The following is a 13323-nucleotide window of genomic DNA, read 5'->3' as shown; positions in this document are numbered from 1 at the left end:
AGATAAGCACAAGCACACATGCGTGCATGCACACACTCAAGGAAGGAACTATACACAAAAAGACCCACATTCTGCAAAAGAGACACGAGGAGAAATGAGAAAAAGGCACAGAGCCAGAGACACTGAAAGAGAAAAAGCAAAGCAGACACACACAGAGAAAGACACACACCCACAAAGTGACAGAGGAGATTGAGAGAACGACTAGAGAAATGCATACAGAGAGGTAAAGTCAGAGAAAGAAACCCGAACAGAGAAAGGAGACACAGACCTAAGGGGAGATGGTAAACTCATTGAAAAAGACACAGATACATGTGTAGAGGTACGCACAGAAAGAGATGCATGCAGAGATACACACAAAAAGACACACATCCCAAGACTCGTGGAGGAGAGATACCCGAGTAAGAGAACACAATGAGGAGACAGACATACAGAGAGAGAGGGGTTGGGGGGAGACGGGAAAGAGGCGTGCTGAGAGAGAGGGGCGCCTGTGTACACGCAGACACTCTCAGAGAGAGACAGCGATGAGACACAAAGTTAAGGAGACATAGGAGATACACACACATGCAGAGACAGACAGACATGTATGGAGAAGAGACACACATACAGGCACAGAGACACTTGTACACTACAAGACACACTCAGAGACAACCACAGAAAAACAGTCAAAGGGGGACTGTCCCTAAAGAGTCAGAGCCACAGACACTCGCAGAGACGTGCAGAGGAAAGCGGAAGAAATACTTCGAACAAGAGACAGAGACATGAAAACAGTCAGACAAGGAGAGAAACAGATCCAAGTGCAGAGGGAGAGAGCGGTCAGAGACAAGCACAGTTTGAAAGACAGACAGAGATGTCCTACCAAAGGGAGGAATAGTGGAAGGATGGATGGATGGGATGGAAGGGTGGATGGATGGGATGGAAGGATGGATGGATGGATGGATGGGATGGAAGGTTGGATGGATGGGATGGAAGGATGGATGGATGGATGGATGGGATGGAAGGATGGATGGATGGATGGATGGATGGGATGGAAGGATGGATGGATGGAAGGATGGATGGATGGATGGGATGGAAGGTTGGATGGATGGGATGGAAGGATGGATGGATGGATGGATGGGATGGAAGGATGGATGGATGGATAGGATGGATGGATGGGATGGAAGGATGGATGGATGGATGGGATGGAAGGATGGATGGATGGGATGGATGGATGGATGGGATGGATGGATGAGATGGAAAGATGGAAGGATGGATGGGATGGAAAGATGGAAGGATGGAGGGATGGGATGGATGGATGGATGGGATGGAAGGATGGATGGGTGGATGGATGGATGGGATGGAAGGATGGATGGATGGATGGATGGATGGGATGGAAGGATGGATGGATGGATGGATGGATGGATGGGATGGATGGATGGGATGGAAGGTTGGATGGATGGGATAGAAGGATGGATGGATGGATGGATGGGATGGATGGATGGATAGGATGGATGGATGGGATGGAAGGATGGATGGATGGATGGGATGGAAGGATGGATGGATGGGATGGATGTATGGATGGGATGGATGGATGGATGGGATGGATGGATGAGATGGAAAGATGGAAGGATGGATGGGATGGAAAGATGGAAGGATGGATGGATGGGATGGAAGGATGGATGGGTGGATGGAAGGATGGATGGATGAGATGGATGGAGGGATGGATGGATGGATGGATGGAAGGAAGGATGGATGGGATGGAAGGATGGATAGATGGAAGGATGGATGGATGAGATAGATGGAGGGATGGAAGGATGGATGGAGGGATGGGTATAAACGTAGGTAGGTAAATAGAGGACACCCATCTGTGTGCAGAGCAAGGTAGAATAAGCCCACACAGACAGGTTTTTAAAATGTTTGGTTTTTATTTGAGGTCTTTTACACTAAACCTGGATACAGTTGCATATCTGAAATCCTTGGATAACAAATCATTCTGAATATAGTATGACATATAGTTGAAAACTTGAAATTTTATGTTCGTCACTTTTATGTGCTCTAAATTTTTACAAATAGAATTATTATCGGAACATTGCACACATCTTTCTTTCCCCTCTCCTTCAACAGGGCTTTCTTCACCATTTATCAACCACACTGTTACCTTTTTCAGAAGGTTAAAGCAATGGCAAGCCACTCCAGTACTCTTACCTGGAAGGTCCCATGGATGGAGGAGCCTGGTGGGCTTCAGTCCATGGGGTCGCTAGGGGTCGGACACGACTGAGAGACTTCACTTTCACTTTTCACTTTCACACATTGGAGAAGGAAATGGCAACCCACTCCAGTGTTCTTGCCTGGAGAATCCCAGGGACTGGGGAGCCTGGTGGGCTTCCATCTATGGGGTCGCACAGAGTCGGACACGACTGAAGTGACTTAGCAGCAGCAGCAGCAAAGGCCATTTGAGGGAACTCTTCTGTCATCCTTGAACTAAATCAGTTAATAGCTACACATTCTTCTGAGGTACAGAAAGATCCTGCACTGAGTATATCTTTTTTGATTTCTCCATTTGTTTTTGATTTCTATACTATTATCGATTTTCTTGTCATTTATGCATACCGTTAGCAACCTTTCTCTCGTTTGTGATTGTAGGCTACTGTTCTGAGTTTAGTATCCACGTAACTGGTTGCATTGTGTATAAAGGAATAGCAAGTAACCTGAGTAATGTATGTAGTTAAAGGTTTTAATGAAAAGTTAATAGCTTTAGTGGAAGGATTTTGTGGCACTTGATTTTAGTCTACTCTCTTTATATTCAACTTGTGATAATGATGTATTGGTGTGAAGCAGGAAACTATTTGTTGTAGCTGTTTTTATTCATTTATGCAGATAAGCAGGCAAACACTCTTGAAAAACTCAAAGCAGTTCTTACTCAATGTATGTGCAAAATAAGAAAAGAGGAAGTAAATAACAATGCCCTTCTTGCTTTTGTTCCCTGTTCAGAGGTCACATTGCTATGAAAGCCATGTGGTTCACATTATAGACCAAAGGATCTTTAAGGAGCCAAAGGAATTATTTTTAATATTTCTAAAGAGTAGGAGCTGTAGAGGAGATACTTCTCATAAATGTGAAACAACCAGGAGAGATGTTAAGGAAGGGAACTGCTGAAGCTGTAGGACACTTGTGGAGAAGAAGGTTTTAGGGCTGAAGACAGATGCATAAATAGTTTGCAGAAGGCACAGACTGCAGGAGACGTGACTGAAAGATCATTAAGAAAATTTGCATTTTTACAGACATTTTTTGGACATTGGAAATAGGACTAAGACATTCCTTAAGGACCTATTAATGAAACATTATTAACAAATAAAGTTAAACAGGTAAATGGAGTATCTTTTGAGTTTTGTGATAACTGATACATTTAAACATAGGGTTGCTTCTTTGTTATCAAGGTTCATGGGATTTTTCATAAAGCACAGATTGCTTCAACGCTCTGTCTAACACAAATGTTCATAGGCTATTCTTATAGTTATTTTATTTAAAGTTATCTTAATTTTTAAGGAAACGGAGCTAATTAAAAACTTTTATTGCATTTTGCATCATCTTACAAGTTTCATTATAAGGAATGCTGAAGTGGTTATTCTTTTCCTAGGTTTATTTTAGAAACATTGCTATAATATTTGACATCAAAGATTTGATGAGGTAAACTGTTAACAGGTGAAATGATTTACATTTTTCTTGGTTTTTATCATTATTCTCAGTTTAGAAAATGTAAAGCTGAGGTTTATAGGTAGGATAAGTGAAGACATCTTATAAACTGTACAGGTTTCTTTGGGTAGTTAAAAAAAAAAAAAACCCAGCCCTGAATGAATGAAATTTTAGGTTGTGGAAGCAATAGGTGACAACATTTGTGTGTTGTCTAGTGAACATTGATAACATCTTTGGCTTACTTTAGAAGTAAATGATGTTTTGTCCTTTCATGAAAGCTTTCTCTTTTTCAATATTCCTTTTTCCTCCCTGCTTTTGAAGAAAAAAAGTGAAATGGCGCAGTCAAAGGGCATGTGTAAAGTTAACCCTCAGAAAGAACTAGTTACTATATGATTGATTATTTAGCCTGTCTTAAGCATTTACTTATTATTTACTTAACAATGTAAGAAAAAAAGTCTTGGGGATCAGAAATCTCTTATGAGTAATTATTGGGAATAGTATGATAAATTACTGGATAGTTCTTAAATTTTGGTGATTTTTATTAAACTAGCAGAAACACAGTTGTTTTATAGTACACAGCAGTCTGTTGGAAATAATTTTAAGTGTGGTCTATGAATAAACATGTGTACCATAAGAATATATACCTACAATAATGGTAAAAATGATGTCTGGATACCAGTTAAATTTAGAATATTGTTAAACTTGTTTAAATTTAGAACCTTTAGGGGTCAGTGTTCCCTAAGAAAGGTTAAAGAAGATTATTGTGCCTACCCAAATGAAACACTGTCTGCTGTGTTTTAAATATTTCTTACCAATTGAGGGTAAGAAATGGTAGGAATCATACAGCTTGAAGAATCTTTAGACAAAAACCTTTCAATTTTATGAGTTTCTTTAACATTTTTAGGAGTTACATTTAATATTTGTTTTATGCACAGTACTTTCACTTATGTATTATCTCAATTTAAATGTGAAGCACATTTTAAAAACTATTTTAAACAGTTTAAAAAAGTGAGCATAATTCTAAATCATTGTCTCAATTGAAACGAGTTGAACGCTTCTAGAACTGCTTATGTCAATAGATTTCTTACATGTTGCAGGTTATTGGAGGTTAGCAATATTTTTAAAAATCTTATCTTGCTGCTCTAAGTAAAAAGCAACTGTCTTCTTTATATACAAAGAGGACGTGATTTTGTTACCATGATTTTTGTGGCTTTTCTATCAAATAACAAGGACTAAAACTAGCAAAAGGTAACTTATAAGTAGTTTGTTAGTTTCTTCTTGAGTCAGAATACTGTTTAATTTTGCTTGGCATTTGGAACCTGTGTGCCACCTTCTGCCTCTTTTATTATTCTTTTATCTTTCTCTCTTTTCACAAAGTATGTGTTCTTTTTACTTTTTGCCCATATAGTGTTCTGTAACTGAATTACGTCTAAAACTATTGTATGAGTTGCAAGCATTTTATAAGAGTAGACATCTATAGAAAAACAACCCAGATGCTTTTAAATGTCTTTGATCATTATGATAAAAACAGTAGAATTTCATATCATCTTCATAAACTGTTTTAAAGTAGAGAGGAAGGAAACAGCAACTTATATAAAATGGACATCCATTTCTACCAGCAAGATAGCTAGTAGGTAAAAATGGATTCCCTAGACATTATGATTAGACACTCCTTGAAATTCAAGGTTTTGGAACTGTCTACATAATTATTTATTCTGTGTTGATTTACAGGATTTGAATTGTACTTAATAATTGGCATTCTAGTTAGTAATGGTTTATTTTCCCTGAATGAGTAACACAATTTGTTTTTATTAATTTTCTTTTTGTTTAAATTTAAAGGAAAATTACACTGGAGAACCAATGCATTTAATAATTTCAATAACATGTTATAGTAGAAAAAGTGTAGGTTTTAGAACTAGATAGACCTGTTAATTTTTCAATCTTCTACTGACTACCTACATGGACTTAGGTGCAAGTTTCATAATTGTTTTCAAACCAGAGTTTTCTTGTTTATGGAACAGCGTGATACTTCCTTTTGGAGAGTTTGGAAGATGAGAGATTGTGTATGTAAAAGCCCTACTACAATACCTGAAATAGGAACCAAGTTTAATATGAATTTCATATAGCAGAATAATTATTTTCAACAGTGTGGTGGTAGTAATAGTCTTTACAGATGCTTAAAAAAATAGATTGTTGACATATTTTATAGGGCCTAGATAAGTGGTGGTAGTTGCATCATTGTTCTTCCACCCAGCTGTGAAAGATAGTCTATAAAAAAGTTTCAAAATTTGAAATGGTTATTATTAGTTTTATAGGACGTTATTCTCTTTAGATATAATGTTCACAATATCAAAAACTTGATATTTTTCAAAATAGTATAGTTTATATTTAGTATATTTATATTTTGTAGAATAGAATATAAAGTCAATAATAATCATTTAGGGTAAAATCTAATTGTGTCTGTATTGAAATCCCAATTGCGTAATAATCTTCACACCAGTGACATCATACAATCTGCCTTTCCTTTTGGCAAGTGTGAATATAAGAACACATTTCTAATTTTTGTTTTGCCATAGAAGGGTTAAAAAAGAGCATGTCAAGGTCTGCCTAAATTTACTATTTGTCTCCATAGGTTCTAACTTAATAGAGTTCTGGTGGTTTCTTACACATGACCATTGAGAATATTTGAGAGTAGTTTTAGGACTCCTGGCAGTGAGCCAACAAGGCTTGATTCATTTCCAGAGGAAATGCTAAGATACCTTTAAAAGCATGATTGAGATTATACTCTTTTAGAAAAAAAATAATTTTTTTAAAAAGTAAGTTTATAAAAATAAATGAGATTCTGAGTGTCTTTATTTTTTAGGGTTGATGTGAATGATTCTGTCACAATTCCTGGCCTCATTAGAAAAATGTAATGGAAAACCAAAAAATATTTATAAGGGCAGCTTAGTCTTCTAGCTGGTTATAAAGTTTGCTTTAAACCGTGTTTTGGGATTTAGCGTTTCTACTGTTAGTAATTCACATTTATGAATTTATGTCATATATATTTTTTACTTTTGTGGGCAGTGTTTTAAAAAGACTTTATTTTGAAGAACAGCTTTAAGTTCTCAGCAAAACTGAGCAAAAAGTACGGAGTTCCCATTGCACCCCTACTACCTAACCCCACACAAGAACTGCTGAGTATAGTGCTGCGTTTGCTACAGTTGATGGACCTGCCCATAAATTCTTAATGAGGGAAAATTTTGGGAGACAATAGGACTCTTTCTTTTCTTTCTTTTTTTTATTTTTAAACTAAATTTAGAGTCTTTTATGTCAGTTCAGCCTATACTCTTCACATGGAATTCTTACTACCCTTTCAGTCCTTCATTTTGTAAAAATGGTAATTACTAAGAAGACTAAGCATGAATAATGGTAAATTTTTTTTTAATAGGACTACTTCTCCATTTCTATGCTATTAGTATGATCCTCTCTTTTTACAACTTGGGACTATTTCTTTGATTTAAGGAAATGCAATTCTGCTTTTAAAGAGCTGTTTTAAATATATTCATGACCATGAAAATACATTTTTTTGAAATAGAAAAAAACTACTTGAATTTTTCAAAAGTATTTGGCTTTAAGTTCTCCATTCTTAAGATTATGAGCTCTTTGATAAGTCCTCACTCATTTCTGGTTAGAGCCCTTTCATGCCAGAGCACTTACTGGAACACATGACACAAATCTCAATATAATATTATTGAATCTTGAACTTTTTAGAAATTGGAATTTCAGTGGATCATACTTAAGATGATTATTATGGTCTCCATAGTGACTGCATTTGTCACCTTAGCATGATTACTATAAAGTCCTGAGTGTGCATTGGCATTTTGTTGATTTTGTTGATCTGAATCAATATACAGTGGTGTATAGACTGAATTTATGACCATTTACACAGTTGGTTCAGGTTGACTGACTGTTTGTAGAGGAGGACTGATGTGACTACATTTACTCACTGTTTTTGGTTGTAAATACATCTGGTAGTTGAATATAAAATTTGGGGTTTACTATGTGTATATATTTGTGTTTTAATCAAAACTACCTGTCATGTAAGACATCATTATCTTCTGGGAGGAAGTTTCAGATACAAATTTTCTTCATGTTTTGCCTTTTTGTGATTTTGTTTTTTTCTTGGGGAATAAAAAACCAATTTAGAAAATCAAGCTATAAAATTTTGAAATTGGTTGCATAGATTATTTCATAGTCTGAATGATTGAATTAAAAATTCTAATCTGTAGCTTTGTGGTAAAATTGATAATTTTTGCCAAATGGTATAATTGTGCTGACAAGATGTAAGATAAAATAAATATTTCAGAAAATTATATTTTGACTTCATTTTTAGTTTATTTTGTCTTCACATATTGAAACTTTTCTGTGCTTTAAAATCAGGATGCTAGTGAATGAAAAGCTAAAAGTAATCAACTCACATTGGTAAAATTATACTTGTATAGATACTGAATATGTTCGTTTTTGTGAATTAAATATGTTTTAAGTTAAAAATCAAATACTCTTTTTTAATAGTTTCACTGGCTGTACTTAAAATAATGTGATGTACTCTAAAACATGGTAACATTCTTTGATTTTGAGTTTAGAAATATAATCAAAATTAAGCAAGAAATACTCTTTATTTCCTTCCTTAATTAATATCTTGTTTAAGTTTTATCCTCTCTGTTTCAGATTAATTTTCAGATTAATGTTTATCCCTAACAGATTAGGATAGGTAAGGTTTATTTAGCCTTAGTTTCCTCGAATCCACAACACATATTGGAGGAAATCTGATAGGAAGAACAGAAGAAATACATAGTTCTGAAATACACAATCAGGATTGTGTATAAATTCTAGCATTTTGAATATGGAATAGAGAATATTTTGTATCCTTTCCATGGATTAAATTAAGTGTAAAGAATTTACAAATTTCAAGGAATTCCTATTTTAAGTAGATTAAATGATTTTTGAATCTTCATCAGGAAACCAAAAGTTGCAGAATTTGGAGTCACTGAAGCCTTTTATTCAATTGCTTTTAAGAGTTTAATGTTAAAAAGAATAATGATTTCAATTCAGCAAGTCTGACTTTTTTCCTTTCAGAAACCTTCATTGTCTATATTTTATAATCAGTCCATATATTTCAGCATCAGGACAATGCTGCATTAGTCCAGGTAAGAAGAGCAAAGACAAAACAAAAATTATCATTAAAAAAGAAGTCCTTGATCTCCTGAGAATGCAGTGGAGACTAGCATTGGAGACTTCCTCTGCATTTTTAATAGACCATTGGTCTCTAATAGGTTCCATATTGGTCCTTCTTTACCTTTTTCTTTTTTAAAAGTCTCTGCCTCTTGCCAGAGTCATTTGAAATGATTAGATTACATACATAGGTAATTTTTACTTTTCTCAGGCTTTTTTTGTCTCAGGTATTTAATGGTTTTTTAAAAAGTTAAAAAATACTAACAAGATGGTGATGATGATGTACATTAGTAGTCACAGTTGATTAATAAAATGAGAGTCCCTACCTTTTCCTTTTGTTCCCTCCCCCACCAAATAAATGGTGAATTTGAATAAAACATGTATCATTTGCATAGAAAGTTATGTAATGATGCCATATAGAATGTAATGATTTCCTAAAACCTTGTATTTAAAGTAACCTGAATTACAATGAGAGATAAACAGAATATTTACCCATCCCTTATGAGCTGCTGCTGATATGTAAATTTATTCTTCTACTTTGCACAAATATACTTTTGAGCTACTGCTTAAACACTTTGAGGTCCTTAGTCAAACAGTTTTAATGATGCCTCCAATATTATGAAAGTGTGACATTTGATGAATGTCTCATATAGTTTTGATATCTAGGCACATGTCAACAAAAAAAATGAACATTGGTTTGTCATGCAACACCTAGATAATTTATAATTTTACTGTTTATATCCATCTTGACATTTTTTATCTGCCAAAGGCAGGTTTCATTTGGAATCTTAATCTGAGATTTATTTGGTGGATCTGGAAATCATAGCTAGGGTTCCCACAGGAAATGGTCCATCTACCAACAGATTAAATGGCAGTCCTGCAGTTGTTAGGGGAGCTCTGCATTTAACACACATGCATACTCATTCAGTCAGCACTGGGGAGAAAAATTAAAGTAGTAACCCAGGTTTAGGAACAATGTAGCTAAAAAGTCCCATATTTGCTGAATGACAAAGGGTTATATAGCAGCATTTCATTTTATTATTCGTGCTTGAATTTCTTGTTTGCTCTGTTGAGTCTGCTGACGAATACTAATAAATGCCTGCAACAATCCAGACGAGAGATGCCTGGCAACAAAGCTATGCGGTGGACCTCCCTGATCTTCTCCAGTTCACAACCTGACCTTTTGAAAAATTGGCTGGGCTAAGCTGCAGAATTTGGGTGTAATGGTTATTGTTAACTCCAGCTTTAGGATTTATTAATTTGTGTGATCAAGACTTACCTATACTTCAAAGTTTCAAAAGACCAAATACAATCATCCATCCATTAGAACTAACATTGTGTTTCAGTGATTTCCACTTAGTATCTGACTGGTGATTCTCCTGTTTTATTTTCCAAATCTAAAGATGATCTTAAATAAAATGAAAGTCACATATAAAGAAATAATTTTTTCTCCTCTTTACAATTGCTGTTGAAAAGGTTACCTTCCATAAATGCTTTATGGAATTGTTGAATTCATAGACAATTAGTATGTGTTCATACTTAGCAAACAAAAAGTATATAATTAAGAAACCTATTTTACTTGCAGTGGTAGAAATGTAAGACTTACCTAGTTGATTCATATATTTAATTACTTTATATAAATTATTCTTAGGAAAAATTGAAAAGGTTGAAAAGATTAGAAATATAGTAAGTAGCCAAATAGTTCTATCACTGGGGAAGAAAGAGAATATAGAGTATTATTCTGCTAGTTAATCTAATTTTACGATAGTTTTCACAATCATTTTATCTTAAATAATATTTGCAATGGTTTAAGTAGGATGATATAATTTTTACAAAGCTTTAATTTATGTGATAGTTTCATAAGTTAGGTAGTATAAGCTTTAGGTAATTATACTGTACTGTTCATGGTCTTCATATGGTGAAAAATGTTAAAATTTTAAAGCTGAAATACTATAATAGAACAGTTTTTGCAGAAATGTGTTGAATGAATATCGATGTGTTCATGACTGTTTCAGGCTTGAAACAAAAATTTTTAAAAATTTGTTTAGTACCACCACTTCAATAGCTTTTTAAATAATAAAAAGCAAAATTCCAGTAAGGTGATTTACATGTCTAGTCAATGGATAATTTGAAATGTGATATACTAAGCCATTGAATTGTCTTAATCAAAGATGAAATAACCTCACTAGTTCTTTTTGACTTGTTTATTTAGAGATACAACCATGTAATGAAGTGAAAGGACATAGTTTATTTTGAATTCATGTCCAAATGAATAAATTATGTGACATTCCTAGGTTTCATGATTTTTCAGGTTAATAAACTTTCATGAAGCCTTATTTTAAAATCTTAGAGCTATGTCCAGCCTCTCCCCCATCACGTGTTTTTGACCTCCCCTCAGTATATATGATATGCCTTATTAGAATTACACAAAACTGTGTATCTGTGCTTTTCAACATAATAGTCAATGGCTCCAAGTGCTTTGAATGCTTGAAATATGAGCAATTAGAATACAGAACAATGAAAATTAAAGTTATAGTATTTTCTTCTTCTTCATAAGGCTGGTTAAGCCAACAAATAAATTGAAAATACCCCGAGAGAGTATACAATATGCAGTTAACAAGTTTGCAGGTTTTAAGCCAAAGATCCAGAAGTTACCTAATTTCTTCTGACTCCTAAATTAGAATCTCTCAGAATAAGTACCTGTGATCTATATTACCTATGGTCCTGATCATATCTAATTTCATATGCCAGTATAGTAGTGTTCAAATTATGTTACAGAAACTTGCTATTTAAATTCCTTATTTTTCTGCTGTGGGAGTGAATTTACAGAAATATCCTCTTAATTTTCTTGCTATGAGATGGAATTTTCTTTCAGGATCTTTTTCCTAATGTTAGGATTTCTGAGTTTTGAAGTTCTGTTATTTTTGTAATTTTTCAGCTTTATAATCTTATACAAACTTTATTAAACCATTGTGTATTAACTACAAGTTGTAATTAAGCTTGTTAAGTATTTTCTTTTTTGTATGTATTTCATTCAACAAAGTAGCATTTTACTTATTTTCCACGTTCATGTCTTTTGATTTTAATAGAAATTTTTTTCTCAGTTGTATTTTTATATACAGTTTAATAAGAAAATATTTTGCTTTTAGCCAAGTAGATACTTGCAAATAATAATAGCTAAAATTTATTGAGTGTGTTTTCTATGCTGATACTTTTCCAAGAGATTATGTAATTTAAGTAATTTAATTCTCATAATAACCTTTTGAGGTAGGTGCTTTTTGAGTGTGCTTTTTACTGATAGGGAAATTGATGAGAGGTTTATTAATTTGGTAAAGGTCATACAGCTATGTTGTAGAGCTGGAATTCAAACTCTGCGGTCTGTCTTCAGAGCCCATGCACTTTGGTTTTGCTTGGAAACTCTAAATACAACAATATTCTACTTGGAAGGTCTGAACTTTGCTCTTGTACTCACTCATGTTAAGTGGAGCTACTATAATATGGCAGAAGTTTCTGATGTCTTTCTTTTATGTTTGGGGAGGGATAAGCTCATATATGCATCTATGTGGAAAACTAATCACCCCACACACAAAAAAGGAAGCAAATAGTCCAAAGTATTTAGTAAAGGGAGTAAAGAGTATTTGTACACATATACAGATAGATGATCTACATGTAACTTCGTTAAGGAATTGGTAGAAGTTATTAGGGGCTATGTTGAAACTAATGTTTCTTTAGAAAAATTCTTAACCATTGGAAAAAAGACATATTCTGTTTAAAATGTGGGACTATAGTAATTCCATCATGAAATCAAATTTACAGTTATTCAACGTTTAAAAACATCTTATCATTTTGATGTTTTTATATAATGTAATGACAGTATACAAAAGAAAGAAGCAATAAATATGGGATTTTCATTCTTTTTATGTTTATAAAATCTTAATCTAAAATTAATGCTACAATCAAAGTAACAACCTTTTCAAAAAAAGAAAGATATAGTATAAAGAAGTGATGACCAATTACGTTAGCAAGTGTCAGACAACACAATTACAAATTTCTTCTTTTCTGGTTCAGTTTAGATAGTCAGTGCCCTTGAGTAGCGCCTGCCTGTGAAGGAGCAAGAAATACATTTATTTGAATGCACTTGCCTGTTACACTTCCATCCTTCTTTCTCTTTTCTGCCACTGAGCTCTCAGGTACCTGTGATGTTGCTATTCTGAGTAACCCCTGTAAGATCCCTAGAGACAATTCTAGCTCAGCCACTCTGAAGAAACAGCTCTGTAAACAGTATTGACCCCCCAGGGGACCATCAAATCCATTTACACAGATACCAGTTGTCACAAACTATTTACAAAGCCAGACAGGACAGAATTTCCCAGCCTCTAAGAATCCCTATTTGATTCTAACTGCCTCCTCACTTCTGTAGTGTAGTTGTGAAGTAACAGT

At 34.2% G+C, this 13323-nt stretch overlaps 1 protein-coding gene across 7 annotated transcripts in view; it reads left to right on the top strand.

Moving 5' to 3' along the window:
- MIPOL1 (mirror-image polydactyly 1) overlaps positions 1 to 13323 on the top strand; it is a 312066-nt gene that overhangs the window by 58672 nt on the left and 240071 nt on the right. The window lies entirely within an intron of this gene.

The sequence above is a fragment of the Moschus berezovskii genome, chromosome 21, assembly GCF_049115385.1.
Source record: "Moschus berezovskii isolate FMDL1 chromosome 21, NW_MosBer_1.0, whole genome shotgun sequence".
In the NCBI taxonomy this organism is placed as follows: Eukaryota; Metazoa; Chordata; class Mammalia; order Artiodactyla; family Moschidae; genus Moschus; species Moschus berezovskii.
The sequence above is the reverse complement of the archived record's forward strand: the minus strand, read 5'-3'. Positions and strand labels throughout refer to the sequence as shown.